Source organism: Sceloporus undulatus, chromosome 10 (genome assembly GCF_019175285.1).
Source record: "Sceloporus undulatus isolate JIND9_A2432 ecotype Alabama chromosome 10, SceUnd_v1.1, whole genome shotgun sequence".
Classification (NCBI taxonomy): Eukaryota; Metazoa; Chordata; class Lepidosauria; order Squamata; family Phrynosomatidae; genus Sceloporus; species Sceloporus undulatus.
The window spans coordinates 11,611,322-11,624,507 of record NC_056531.1 but is presented as its reverse complement, the minus strand read 5'-3'; the positions used below and the strand labels follow the sequence as shown (position 1 = coordinate 11,624,507).

The 13,186-nt window shown below is 41.5% G+C and overlaps 1 long non-coding RNA gene across 1 annotated transcript; it reads right to left on the bottom strand.

The window, feature by feature from the left end:
* Positions 1–1,815: 1,815 nt before the first annotated feature.
* On the bottom strand, positions 1,816–13,178 carry LOC121916707. The gene is made up of 3 exons (XR_006100903.1): positions 12,279–13,178; positions 6,962–7,136; positions 1,816–6,289 (listed from the first exon to the last, which is right to left on the bottom strand). It is a non-coding gene; the product is annotated as an uncharacterized LOC121916707 (long non-coding RNA).
* Between the last annotated feature and the right edge of the window lie 8 nt (positions 13,179–13,186).

The following is a 13,186-nucleotide window of genomic DNA, read 5'->3' as shown; positions in this document are numbered from 1 at the left end:
CAAGTTCCTTAGGCAACTTTCAAGGAAGTGCCATCTGATTGTGGAGGAAGATTGTTTCAGGTTTGTTTTTCATTCTCAAGCCAATTACCATTTCCCAGCTGCAAAATTGTATATCACAATTATTTTGGTCATAATGTAATGAAAAGATCAACTAATTTTGAATTTGAATTGACATTCTCACATACCTATGGCACATACATATATGTCTGTCCCTGGCTCCCACTCCACCAAAAGCATCTGAGGAAGGAGACTGAAGCCTAGGAAAGCTCATGCTGCCAAAGGTCTCAAAAGTGCTACAAAATCTCTCTACAGACTGTATTAAAAAGAATGACTATTGTTGTGCCTTCCATTTCCAACTTCTGGGGATCTTAAAACCAACTATCACAGGATTTTCTGGGGCTGAGAGTGTGGGACCAAGTGGGGATTCAACCCTGATCTCCATAGTAGCTCACACCACACTGGCTCCTAATAAGAATTAGACATAGCATGTGCATGCAAGAGACACCTAACATGTTTTCATGCTCTCTCTTTATGATCTGTCTCCTAATTGCTCCTAATTCAAGAGAGGTATGTGTGAAAGGGACTTTCCCCTAAGGCCACCCTGGCCAGATCTTCTCAGCATTAAAGCGGAATACATTCCCTCAAGGAAACTATACAGAGAAGCTTCCTCTGGAAACGTTAAAAGCAAGATAGTCTTTCCTAGTGGGAGATTTGACTTGTGAAGCTTTTAAGGTTACAATACTAAAGTTTGTCACTTGATTTAAAAACTCTTATCAACCAGAGAAATTTAAATAGATTCTGGATATAGTCCTATCCCCAATTTCCTGGAAGTGGTGTGCAAGCAACACAGGGAGGGGCAATATAAACTTTAAAAACAGGAAACTTCGCACATGCACACAATTCCTTCCCATACAATCTCATGCTCTGTATTAATATCCAGACATGTCAGCATAGTGTCATTAATGTATTTACAGTATGGAGTATGTATGCAACACTTGCTTGCTTTTTAGACATGTAACTCCTACCAGCACAACTGTCTCCAATGTATCTGGGATCAATATCCCTGATTATTATTGGTGTTTTGCCTGCCACCTTACCAGCTATTTACCCTCCTACATATGATCAAGAAACCCACAAGCCTTATAGTTCTTGAGAATCTTTGCCATAAGGGGAACTGAAAGCTCTCAGATTGTAGCCGTTTGTGCCTTACACACTTGACTAGGCAAAGGGATCATCTTGTAGCACGTTTGAGGCTAACTAAGAGAGAACTTTGCAGTATAAGCTTTTGGGGACTGGATGGTCTTCATCAGATGCATTCCTTAATTTGAATAGTTTCTGTAGTAAAAGGGGCAGTATTTGGCAAACTGTTAGGTGTTTCCATGTAAAGCATCACTTCAAGGTTCTTGTAAATACTTATTAGAAGTCACAAAAATTAGGTGGACCAAAAAGTTGGGCAAAATCAAATTGATGTAATACATGAAAACAGGCATTAAAAAATTAAGAGAGGACTTTGGCGCAATGCTAATTACTAAGCACCAACTGCCATTCAAATACAGTATAGACAATTCTCAAGTTGAGGAATCATATTATTGCTGAAAACCTGCAAAGTTTTCTTGGAGATGTGTCTTGTTGCACCAGTTTGTGGAACCTGACGGATCTCTTTGTCATGGGAAATTGATAAAATAAAAGCACAGTTTCTTTAAGGACATGGACTGATCTTTTAGGATATGCAATCCTATGCTAACATTTTTAAAAGATGTTTTATTATCTCCTAATTGTTGATAAAAAGACACTTGAGGAGTAATAATTGACTGTTTTTTATTATTCAGCTTTAACAGCTGTATTTTTAACCCTCATTTGCATTGATGTTGTCTTGTTTCACAAACGACTATTTACTCCGTTCTGTAACAAACTGAGAGATTGCCTCTAAATGTGTGCACCTTCATTATTCATAATGAACATCATTCATCTGCATTACCAACCTTTCTTAGACCATTTCAACTTAATTACATACTCCAGTACTTTGGTAACAATATGTTTGAGCTTTTACAGTTAGATTAAAAACCATGATTTGATTTAAATAAACTAAACCTGTTGCCCAATCAATTGAGATAGCTGTTCAGCCCACCAAAAAGCTTTTTAAAGAATAACTTGGGCAATTGTTTGACGTTTGCAGCTTGGGTATCCACAGTTCCAATAAAACTGATTTCAACTATTTTTGACACAGGGTAGAATGTACACGGTTGTTAAAATACCGCAAGGAACTCCCTCCTGCAAGGTTTTCATCGTTATGAATCTTTCCTATAACAAAAGGTAGGATACTTTTCAGGCAAAGGTCTCTAGAACCTGTTTCCAAAAAGCAAGCCCAAATTGCTCCAGCAAGCACCAGACCACTGAATATACTCTAACCTGAGTCCTCTTTATATCCCACAGGTGTGATTTTCCAAACGATGTTCCGAGACTTGCCTTTTCCCCTCCGTTTCCTTTCCAAAATTCCTTTTTTTTTTCTTTTCTGTAAGACACGCACTACATTGTTTGCATTCCTATCTTGGTGTCTTGAGCTATCTAGCAAGCTGGTACAAATCCTTCCAGAAAGCAGGGATTCTTTCAACCCTACAAGAGCCAACCTGCTCAGATGTGTTCAGCAAGGATTCCTACATCTCCCAAACAAGGCGACCTTCCTAAGCGGATTGCACCCACCCATGTGAATCATGCATGAATCACGACTTTCTCTGTGTGCGCTTCCTTGCTTCCTCTCTCTCTGCAAGGGGGGTCCCTTCCAGAAAGCCTTTACCCACTTCAACTTCCTGCTCTGCGCTGTTTAGCACTGATCTGTTTCAATTACACCTTTTCCAACAGCATCCCCTGCCTCTTGCCCACCACTTAAAAAGAATGACAGAGCTACTGAACCAGCTCGGACTTCAAAATCCTCCAATGTCCCTCCCTTTCCCCACACGACGTGACTTTTGTGCATGGCGCTTGCCAGCATTCGCTTATATGCATGCATGCTTTCAAGCTTAGATTGCTTAGCCCTTAATCAAGAGCTGCGGTAGCAAAATGATAATGTGAAAACCCACAGCTATGCACTGCTGTTGCACAAGCGGATAACATATATACACACACACGCCACTGAGCTCCCCAAGGGGTACAAATTTATCTCATAACCTGTACAAAGGTGGTGCCAGGAGGGGAAGGCAGGACAGCCCTCTTTGATCCCAAGGGTGTGGTCTTGCTACATCCATCAGCGGCAAGAGATCTTGCCCTCTCTGTAAGAGCCAACTAAGCAAACTGGGAACATATGCTCCAGACAGGCTTTGGAAATAAGCATGGAACAGTCTCAGAGCTTAGAAACACTACTTCTGGGGACTACAGCTTCCAGAATCCCCCAACTGGCATGGAGGTCCTGCAAGCTGTAATCCAGAAAGCAAATTTTGCCTGCTGTGCTCTCAAGGTACAAGAGCAAATGGAAGCACATTCTTCCCTTTCTACATGTTTGGGGAACATCCTTCAGATTCCTTTGCTGATAGCTTGAGAACCTTTGTCTTGTGATGTTTTGGCCTTCAAATCCTATCAGCCTCATCCAGAATAGCAATGGATAGCAGGGTATGTAGCCCAAAACAAGTGGGGAGCCAAAGGTTCCCCATCTCTTCCTTAGCCTGTACCCTTATGAGACTGACTATTATTTACAGCTCATATATTGTGGTTAAAGGGCAACAAAAATACTGTACCCTGGACTATAGCCTACTTCATCAGATGCAAACAGATGAGAGAATCAGTTTACTTTAACCTGAATGTGAAACTGGTTATGGACATTATCAAGAGCTCAGGTGGGGAAAATTACTACAGCTCCCAGACTTCCCCAGCCACATGAACTAAGATAGGTTCATACCAATTTAATTCATGTTGCATGAATTAAGATTGGTGTAGGAATTAAAGTTGATGCATATCAGTTTGAAAGAAAAGCACATGCTTTGCATAACATTTCTTGACGACCAGATGAATGGTCATTCTTTTAGCAATAACTTTTTTTTTTAAAAAAGCACCACTCTAAGAGTAAGTTGATCCTTTCACTGAAGGTACATGTAATACTTGTAATGTATTCTTATTAGCAATAAGTATAACCAAGTTATTATGACTAACTTAGCAAAGGATGAGTTCAATTTTTGTGACACTAACTTTTAACTACTGTTAAGGTTACAGGGGAGTGGTTTCATTAAATAGTGAAGGAGAAATACTGCGTCATTCAGTGCTGGTTTGCGCTGTGTCTTGTGCTCTATTGTGGACATCAAGGTGATAAGAGTGCTAGATGGGAGGAGAATAGGTTTTGTACGACAGACCTGCAGCTTGAAGCATTCAAGTTATCATTTTAAAAGTAAGAATTTTAGTTATTTTTGAGAAATGGGAAAATGCACAATTATTTCTATAAAAGTGTAACTATGGAGGCAACTAGTGATTTTTGGGACCTTGGCATTACAACTTTTGAAGTAACACTTTTGAAGTATTTTGTGAAGTGACAAGTGCAGGAGCCACAGCAACATACAAAAGGTCTAGGAGTCTACCCCACATTTTTTTCCAGGCAGAGCTGGAAAAATCCATTTTCAAAAAGCCTGAAGAGCTGCTGCCAATCAGTGTAACCTATGATAGTTGGACCAATATTGTGACTCATATAGGAACCAAAGCAGCTTCCTATGTTCCTGTATGAGTACATATCTCAGCTGCCTCAGGAATGCCACTCACTGGAGAACGAATACAAGACGTTATACTCCTTCCAGGCCATTGCATATTTCACCTAATCTTTTATTTGAACAAGTACATCTTCCTCCCAACCTGATGTCCCCCAGAAGCTCCCATTATCCCCAGACTCTCCATGCTGTCTACTCTTATCAACTTGTGCCACACCTCTCCACCAAATGGAAACTTGAATCTAGGCAAGGAACAGGTCTTCTCCCCCTTTTACTTCCCCCTCTCTCCCAAGCCATTTGAGTAAGCAAGGATCTATGACTCAGAGAGAAAAAATATCCTACTTGGTGGAAGGAGAAAAAAAAAAGACAAGGCAAAGAAATGCTGTTCGGTCTTGAAAAGGCAAAATTATCTGATTTTGTCAGCCAGCTGGGTGTGAAGGAAGGGAAAGGAACCCCCCTCCCAAATACTCTAAATTCTACCCAGCAAGTACTAGTATTACTGTGCATGCTGCTTTCAAGAAATAGGGGAGGGATTCTTTAACAGGTTTATGCAATAACAGGATGGAAAGTGTTCCACAGCCATTCCACAGCCCTTCCCCACCTCAGGCAGACTTTTGATTCTTTGCATTCCATGCAATCCCCCTTCCCTCCAGTGCCCAACTGGATACAAAACTTGGAATGCTACACACACACCACACAGTTTCCTTTGTAAATACATCCACTCCAGGAGAGGTGGGAGGACTGTGCTTCTGAATCCCCTCACACCCCTTCCCCTTCCCCGTCCTACCTCTTCTCCTTTTCACTGTTAAATTCCTCTCTGCCAGCCAGGGTCAGGAATAGAGCCACCTCTGGAATGTGGAACCTCCACCTTCCGTGTGTCTCAGGGACTCCCCTCTTCTTCCAGTGAGGCACCCAAAAGGGGATTGATTTCCTTTTCTACATTTTGATGTATAATTCCTCCCTGCATTACTGTTCAGGGTCTCTCCCAAGCATTGGACCTCCTTGGAATGTATTGCCTCCATGAAACATTGTGGGTGTGGGTAAGAAAGTTAAGCGTAGCACTGTAAGGCAGGGCCCATCCTACCCCCAAACTCACACACTCACCTTCCTCCATCCCAAACAGGCTCTCCTCCCATCCACAGCCTGCAGACTGTGTTCACTGTTCTAGCCCCAACAGCCAAACTTTTGTCCCATTTCAAACAAAGAGCCAACCCCCTACAAAACACACATTTGGACAAGGGCTGGCTGACATATTGCCTGTTCCCCCACCCGCCCAAAAATGTTTGCTTTCATCTCTCACTAGATTTGGCTAGATGTCTCTATCCAGATGCAACATCAAATCATGCTTGCTCCAGACAGACTTTAAGGGGGGGGGGGAATACTATTATATTTTTTATTAACATGGAGGTCACTCAACAGTTACACTTGTGTAACCAGGAGAAGCAAGTTAGGGATTCCAACAACTTTAACATGCATCAAATTAATAATAATCTACCAGGCCTCTGCATTTGAGGGGGGCAGAGCTTAGGAAATGTAGTTTTTTCGGACGCCAATGCTCAGAATCTCCCAGCCAATAACTGTCTTGATTTCTGCTTTTGAGTGGAAATCTATAGGAAGAAAAGTGAGTTATTTATGTCATGCAACTTTATTCTGCTACTACCTCACTCAGCTTCAACTAGAATTTGCCCCAGAAAGCACTGTTGCTCACCCAAACCAGTTTGTCAACTCCAAGTCTGTTTTAAAATATTTTCTGTTTTTCTTTAATCTAGGAAAAGGTAAGCCCTTCTCAGGTATGTGGAGCATGCTATATCCACAAGAGCAGCAGCACCTTAGACATGGACAGGTTTGGCATCGCATCAGACATTTTGGAGGAACCAACCTGTTTCATTATTAGATGAACAAAGTAGGCTGAGGCAAATAGAGCCCAAGCATAGCAAAAAGTTCCCAACCCAAATCTTAATAATACTAAATACACACTGGATTGCCTCTAGCAAACCACCACCTCTCACCCTGCTTTCCCTGCCCTATGGCAGTTAAAAAAGACAACAAGCCTTTTTGGACAATCCTCAGAATACTCCATCCAGAGTGATTGGTTGTCATGTTTGCTGCAGGATTCTGTAAGCTTAGTCCAAAAAAGTAAATTTTCAAGCTCTGTTCAACTGTGATATAATACCTAACCTATCTTGAGAACCAGTATGGTATATTGGGGGAAGTGTAGGACTTAACAATAGGTTCAAATTCCAGCTCAGTCTTAACTGGGTCCTAGATCTCTCACCTACCCCAGATAATGGTTGTGTCATTAAAACATCATGTAGACCACAGTGATTCCCTTGGAGTAAAGCTGGGAGACAGCCAGCATGGCATAGTTTTTTGAGTGTTGGACTATAGGGTTCAAATTCCCACCAGGCCACAGATCACCAAGTCTGAAACAGCTTAAAAGTACACAACAAAAGGCTGGGAGAATAGACACATAATATATAAGTATGAATCAATGAATAAACATACCTTGCAAGCGCTGTTCTAAGGATTACTGAGGAAGTGTAATTCAAAATGCTTTGAAAATTAACTATGATTGGCTGAGACACAATGAATCACACCTATGGTACAAAGCAATGACTAAAGATAAAATAATGTGCAAATACATTCTTTGATGAGGATGTGCTAAGCAAAGGGCTAGAAATATCTAATTGACAAAAATCCAAGTTTCAATAGTTTTAAGACACTGAGTAGCCAGTTATTCTTCCAGCCCTATTTAACATGGTCACGGCACACTCTTTAAATGCATAGAAATGTGTTCAATCTTATGTGTTTTTACTTAGATGTAAGACCCACTAATTTCACTAGGATTACTCATAGGTATGTTTGCACAGGATAATAGCTTTATTTGAACACTAAAGATCAATATAGCACACATAACCAAAAGGACACTGTGTGTGTGTCGGACTGTAAAAAATGAAGTGCACCACTGCCCAAGTTTAAAAAGAAACAAGCACTATTGACATTTTGCTTCTATATATCTTTCTCTAGGATATATATTGGGAAGCCAGAGATGTTTTACCATGACATCAACTTCAGGAACAGAAAAACATGACAGTCAATTATCACTTGTAAAGCATTTGTGAACATAAATGGAGCAAAACACACACACTTACACAGCATGCACCCAAAGCTGAAGAGGAGCACACATTTTAGAGCAGACAGATGTTCCATTTTGCTTGTTTTGGTCTACCTTGGCTTCAGGTGAATTCACATTCTATCTCAAAAGATGTAATTGACCAAGGTCTGGTTACAAGCCTTAACACCTCCCTTCTTTACCTCACCTCTTATCTTCCAAAGTAACAAATAGAGTTCTACAAAAGGATTCTGTCTCCTCTACCCCTCCTCACCCTGCCTTTCTCCCTAACAGCTGTTCAAAGAAATTCCACATCTGCTCCCAGCAGTCATTCAAAGGACCACACCACCTCCAACTTATTGTTATTTAAGAGAACAAGCTTTTATATAGTGTTTCAGTTTACAAGCCTTTACCAGCACATAGCTGGAATCCTACATTTCCACCAGCTCTGTACATACATAGCACCTCTATTGTTTGTTGCTCTTGTTTTGTGCTTGGTTCTTCGTTTCTTTTTGTTATGTAACGGAATATTTGATATTTCCTTTGACAATAATGATCACCAGCATCAGCATCCTACTCTTTCAAATGAAAGAAAAAGATAAAAAGGAAAGGGGAGTAACCCAAGCCACTGTAGTAAAACCTAGCTTAAATAGAACCTTGGAAGCAAACTGCCAGAGGACTGAGGCATAAAAATAAACTTGTGTTATACATAGAATGGAATCCCGTCTTTAACAGAAACCATCCAAAGACCTCTAGTACTCTGAAAGCAACCAAAACAAAGTAAGATGGGGCCATCCTAGCAAAGTGGTGGATTCTGAGGATGGAAGTTTCTGCATTAAGGTTTAATAATAATAATAATAGGATTTATTTATATGCCACCCAATCACTGGGAATCCGGGCGGCTTACAACAGAGGGGATAATAAACTTTGTGCTGTCTTTGGATACACATACACAAACGCCACCAGTGAAAGGAGAAACAATCTACCAGTGGAAGTTACCACAAAACAATCTGTAGGTGCTTTTATCATTTTGGGGGTTAGTGTTTAAACCATCGCTGGCAGGCTTTTAAACAAGAAGAGAGCTCAGAATCAACGTCTGACTTGCTCAAATTCAGTAAGCAGCAAAACAAGGCCCGGGTGCCCACCACACTGGGCTGATCATAATAAACAAGGACGTATCAGGACTGGAACCAAATGCTTTGACAATATTATTGCACTGCTTAATTTGTGTAGACAGTAGTGCAACACTGTCAGAGCCATCAATCCCAGCAGCCTACTAGCAGCATTGTATGCAGCTACCTTTGTATTCTTTTCCTCCTCCTCCACCACCACCACCACCCTGGTCCCTTTTTGCAGAGATTTGTTAAAGCAAGAGAGACAAGACTCTTCTCTTCAATAGGAAGAGCTATGGTTGGAAATCCCTAATAAAATAAAAACCAGAACGATTTAAAGTTTATTTGAGATCAGCATTAGTCAAGGTTAGAGCAAGGACACATACAGAGAAGACAAAAAAGTACACTAATTTTGTGCCTCTTCTTTCAAACAGAACCGAGTTAAAAGAGAACTCTTTGACATACCCAATGTAAATATTTGAACAAATACTGTTTATATAGCACACATAGAAACATAGGCCAGGAGGGAAAATGGAGCCCTAAGTGTGAGCATCAGAAACCCACAAAGATTTAGCTTGGTGCTGTCTTCTTCTCCCTCCAGACCCATGCTATAATTTATATTAGGTACATTACAGCAATCCTATCCATTTACCTGGAAGCCTCAATTAATTCAATGTTTCTAAGTAAGCCTGGATAGGTTTGCAATGAAAGTCACAAAAAGAGACAAGGAAGGATTATGAAATCACCAGCCTTACTTCTCTTACAATGCATACTGTATGTAATGTTTATGCTAAACAGCAAAGGCAAACTTTAAGTTGAAAAAGCCAAACATTCTTGCAAATCAATAGCCAAGATTTTTCCGACTGATGTATTTTGTCACTCTTTCCCCCATAAGATTTCTCCAGTGACTGTACTGAAGTTTCTCTAGTGTTTCAGCAACATGTGGACATTAAAAAACAAGAGGAACAACTGTTAAGGTGCTACCAACCAATGTGGAAGAACCCCCAGCATTTCTCTAAAGAGACCACCCCATACTTATACAGGGTATATGTACCCAAACAATTGGTTTGTGCTTGGTATGGTAAGAATGTGAGATCCTTTGGGCATCAAGTCACATGGAAGAGTGTATGTAGTATCATTTTAAGAAGTACAGACACCAGAGTGCTGACACACACCAAAGACAAAGAAATCAAAGATGAACTGGTGTTTAAATTCAATGGTGGCTGACTGTCTTAGGATAGAGTTTGCCTCAGTGCTTCTGTGTCAATAGGAATGGAATCAAGTGATGCAACATTTTAAACAAGAGACATAATATTAAGACAAGGGGTAAGTGAGTGAGAATTATAATAAATCATGCACCAGAGCCCCTGCATTGTAAAGAAAATGCATGTAGCCTAAACACACACAAAAGGAGGGGAGAGAATTCAAGCCCTCTGGTTCCATTATATACCCACATGCATGCAAAAGATCTTGTTTTCACACATGTGCATGACATGCTCTGGAAAGAGGATGGTTCCTACAGTTGGTTTGGTCTTTCTGAAGGAGTGGGGAGGAGGAGCTTAGTCTGCCAGCCAATGCCCTTTTAATATTGCACTGCTAATCATACTTGCCAGTAGTACAACAGAAAAAGGGCTCCGGACAGCAACAGACCTCAAAGTCTTTCCAGACTAGACACACGCAAAAAGAACATTTGAAGTGGTGGCTTTTTTTCCCTCTGTGAGACTTTCCTTAAAACAGATCCACAGCGAAACAACATTCGGCCACCGCCACTCTGTGGATTCAGTAGCATTATTTCTCACTAGGTTTACAATTGTTCTAACAAGAGCAGCAGTCTTTCTACAATAAAGCTTTAATGGACTTTCAAAAAACAAATGTAAAGCGACATCATTAGAAATAAAAGGATAAAGAGTACAAATAGTGACAGGCCTTCCCACATCAAACAACAGATAGCAATAAACATCTGATGTACAATGAGTAGAGTACAAAGATGCTACACAGCAGAGCAAGGTAGACATTTTAAGCAGGGTTATTTCAATCAATAATGTTTAATGACTATCAAATTCAGTTACTAGAGGCTTTACAAAGCCCTATTGCTACTAAGAGAACTTAATTCGAAGTAAGCAAGACACAAAGAATAGAAAGCGGTGGCACAATATCAATACTAAGCAAAGGATATACAACTGTAGCCAAGATTTTTACGGAATAAAACTCAAATATACTAGCATAGACTGCAACAATAACTGTACATTGTGCTGACACTGATTTTTTCCTGTCACTTAAGCACAGCTTGAGCCAATGAAATTATCCATAGAACTGTACATCAGAAGTGCAAAATATTACAATTGGTGAAGGTTACTTTTCTAAGCTGTTTAGACTTGGGGGGGGGGGGGAAGCCCTCTGAAACAGTCTTTTCGAAAGTTCTGTCAACTCACCCAGGCCCAAGCGATACTTTCAGGACACACACAAATGCAAACAATTGGGATTTGTTTCCAGAGAAATCAGTGGAGCCTGCTTGGAAAACTCACTCACAGCCTTCGGTAGGAAATTTCAAGCCGCTCACAGCTATTTGCAAGGGGCCTGAATAGATTCATTCAAGGCGGCGGGAGGCAGGCTTTGCCCCCGCTAGTAACGTGACCCCAAACTTAGAAGTTTACCTTTGAAATTAGGAGTAGAGGGATCGACCAGGAGGTCAATGAGTCAGACAGCTGAATTAATCCTGAAGCCTTGTTTCCTCAAGGAAATTTTATTTCTTGTTTTTTTCCTTTTTGATGCAGAAAGAGCTATACAGAGCTTGGAAAGTTAAAACAGGACAGAGAGAGGAGGAGAGGGGGAAGGAAGGGAAGGAGGGAGGAAGGTGGCCAGGTAGAACAGTGAGGGATAAAAAGAGGCCCCCCAAAAACTGTCAAGTTCCCCCAGCCCTAGGGGTTGGTGAGCTTTCACAAGGCTTTTCCATGGAGCCAGCAGCAAAGGGAAGACCACACACCGGGAGATTTGGCCTGGAACTGGGGCAAAGTGCAAGCACACCATCGCAAAACACCCCCATTGGCTTGCATGCCCTGGTTTATTACAGCACACGCGCACGGCTCAAAGCCGGGCATTGGTTTTATGAGATTGCTATGTGCAGCCAGGATAAATACAGACTAGCAAACCGCCTGCTACTCCTCAGCTTTGTTTCCGGGGGAGGGGTGAAAAGGGGGGGATGCAAAACCCTCCCCCGCAATGGATGGCCAAAATCTCCCAGCCAAAAAATCTAGTAGTGGTAGTAATAGTAGAAGTAGGAAGAGAGATTTAACGTTCTAGGAAGCTGCCCAATGCAGTCAAAAAGGTCCTACCCACGTACAAAGATACAAAAATCCCTTTCTGTAACCTTACTCTCGCCAATTAAAAGGTGTTGCTGGCCGGGGAGGAAAGGCTGGGCTTTTTCCTCCTGTCTTCCCCCCAATGCAAGGAAATCTCTTTCCATTCTCTCCGGAGCCGTTTCTAGCGGTTAAAAGCCAGAAGAAAAACGAAGGCACGCTGGTTTGGGTCTCTCCATCCAAGACTTGAGAAAATCTCTAAGTGAAAATAAAAAGGGGGGGGGGGAATATAAGCCATAGGTTGCATTTCAGTTTAGGTCTGGACTCTCTCCCCCCCTTCCCTGTTTAAATAGAAAAGAAAGAAATCCAACCATGACTTTAAAATGAATGATTCCCAAAGCCTACAGATTTTGCCCACAAATTCTTTGCTTCCACGGCGTTTCCAAAACTTTGGGGAACGTTTTCAACGGCATACCGTTTTCCAAAATTCAGCCTCTCTTTCTTCAAAGAAAGTCTCCTAAGGAAGATCGGCTTCCGTAAACCCCCTCCCCCTTTCCGGGCTCTTTTTAAGCAGGGATGACCTTTAAGCCACACTCTCTCAGCCTCAAAGGATGCCAAGGACAACCCCCCCCTTTGGAAACTCGCCAAAACCCCATGATGGGGTCAGCCTTAAAGGTCCAAAAGGACCTGGGAGGTATTTTAAAGTCCAAAAGGACTTGGGAGGCACACAGCAAATATGGAAGGGCCCCCAAAATCCCAAGACAAAAAGGCATGGAGAAAATAGTAATAGCAATCCTCATCATCATCACACAAAAAGGCCTCCACTATTTTTCCTCCTCAGGGTTGTAAGGACTTTCTTACAACCTCCACAGGGCTGTAAGGACAGGGTTACAACTCTTTCCTCCACAGGTACAACTATTTTCCTTCCAGAGGGCTGTAAGGAGAGGGGCATAAATCAACCCCCCCCCAAAAAAAAAAGATACA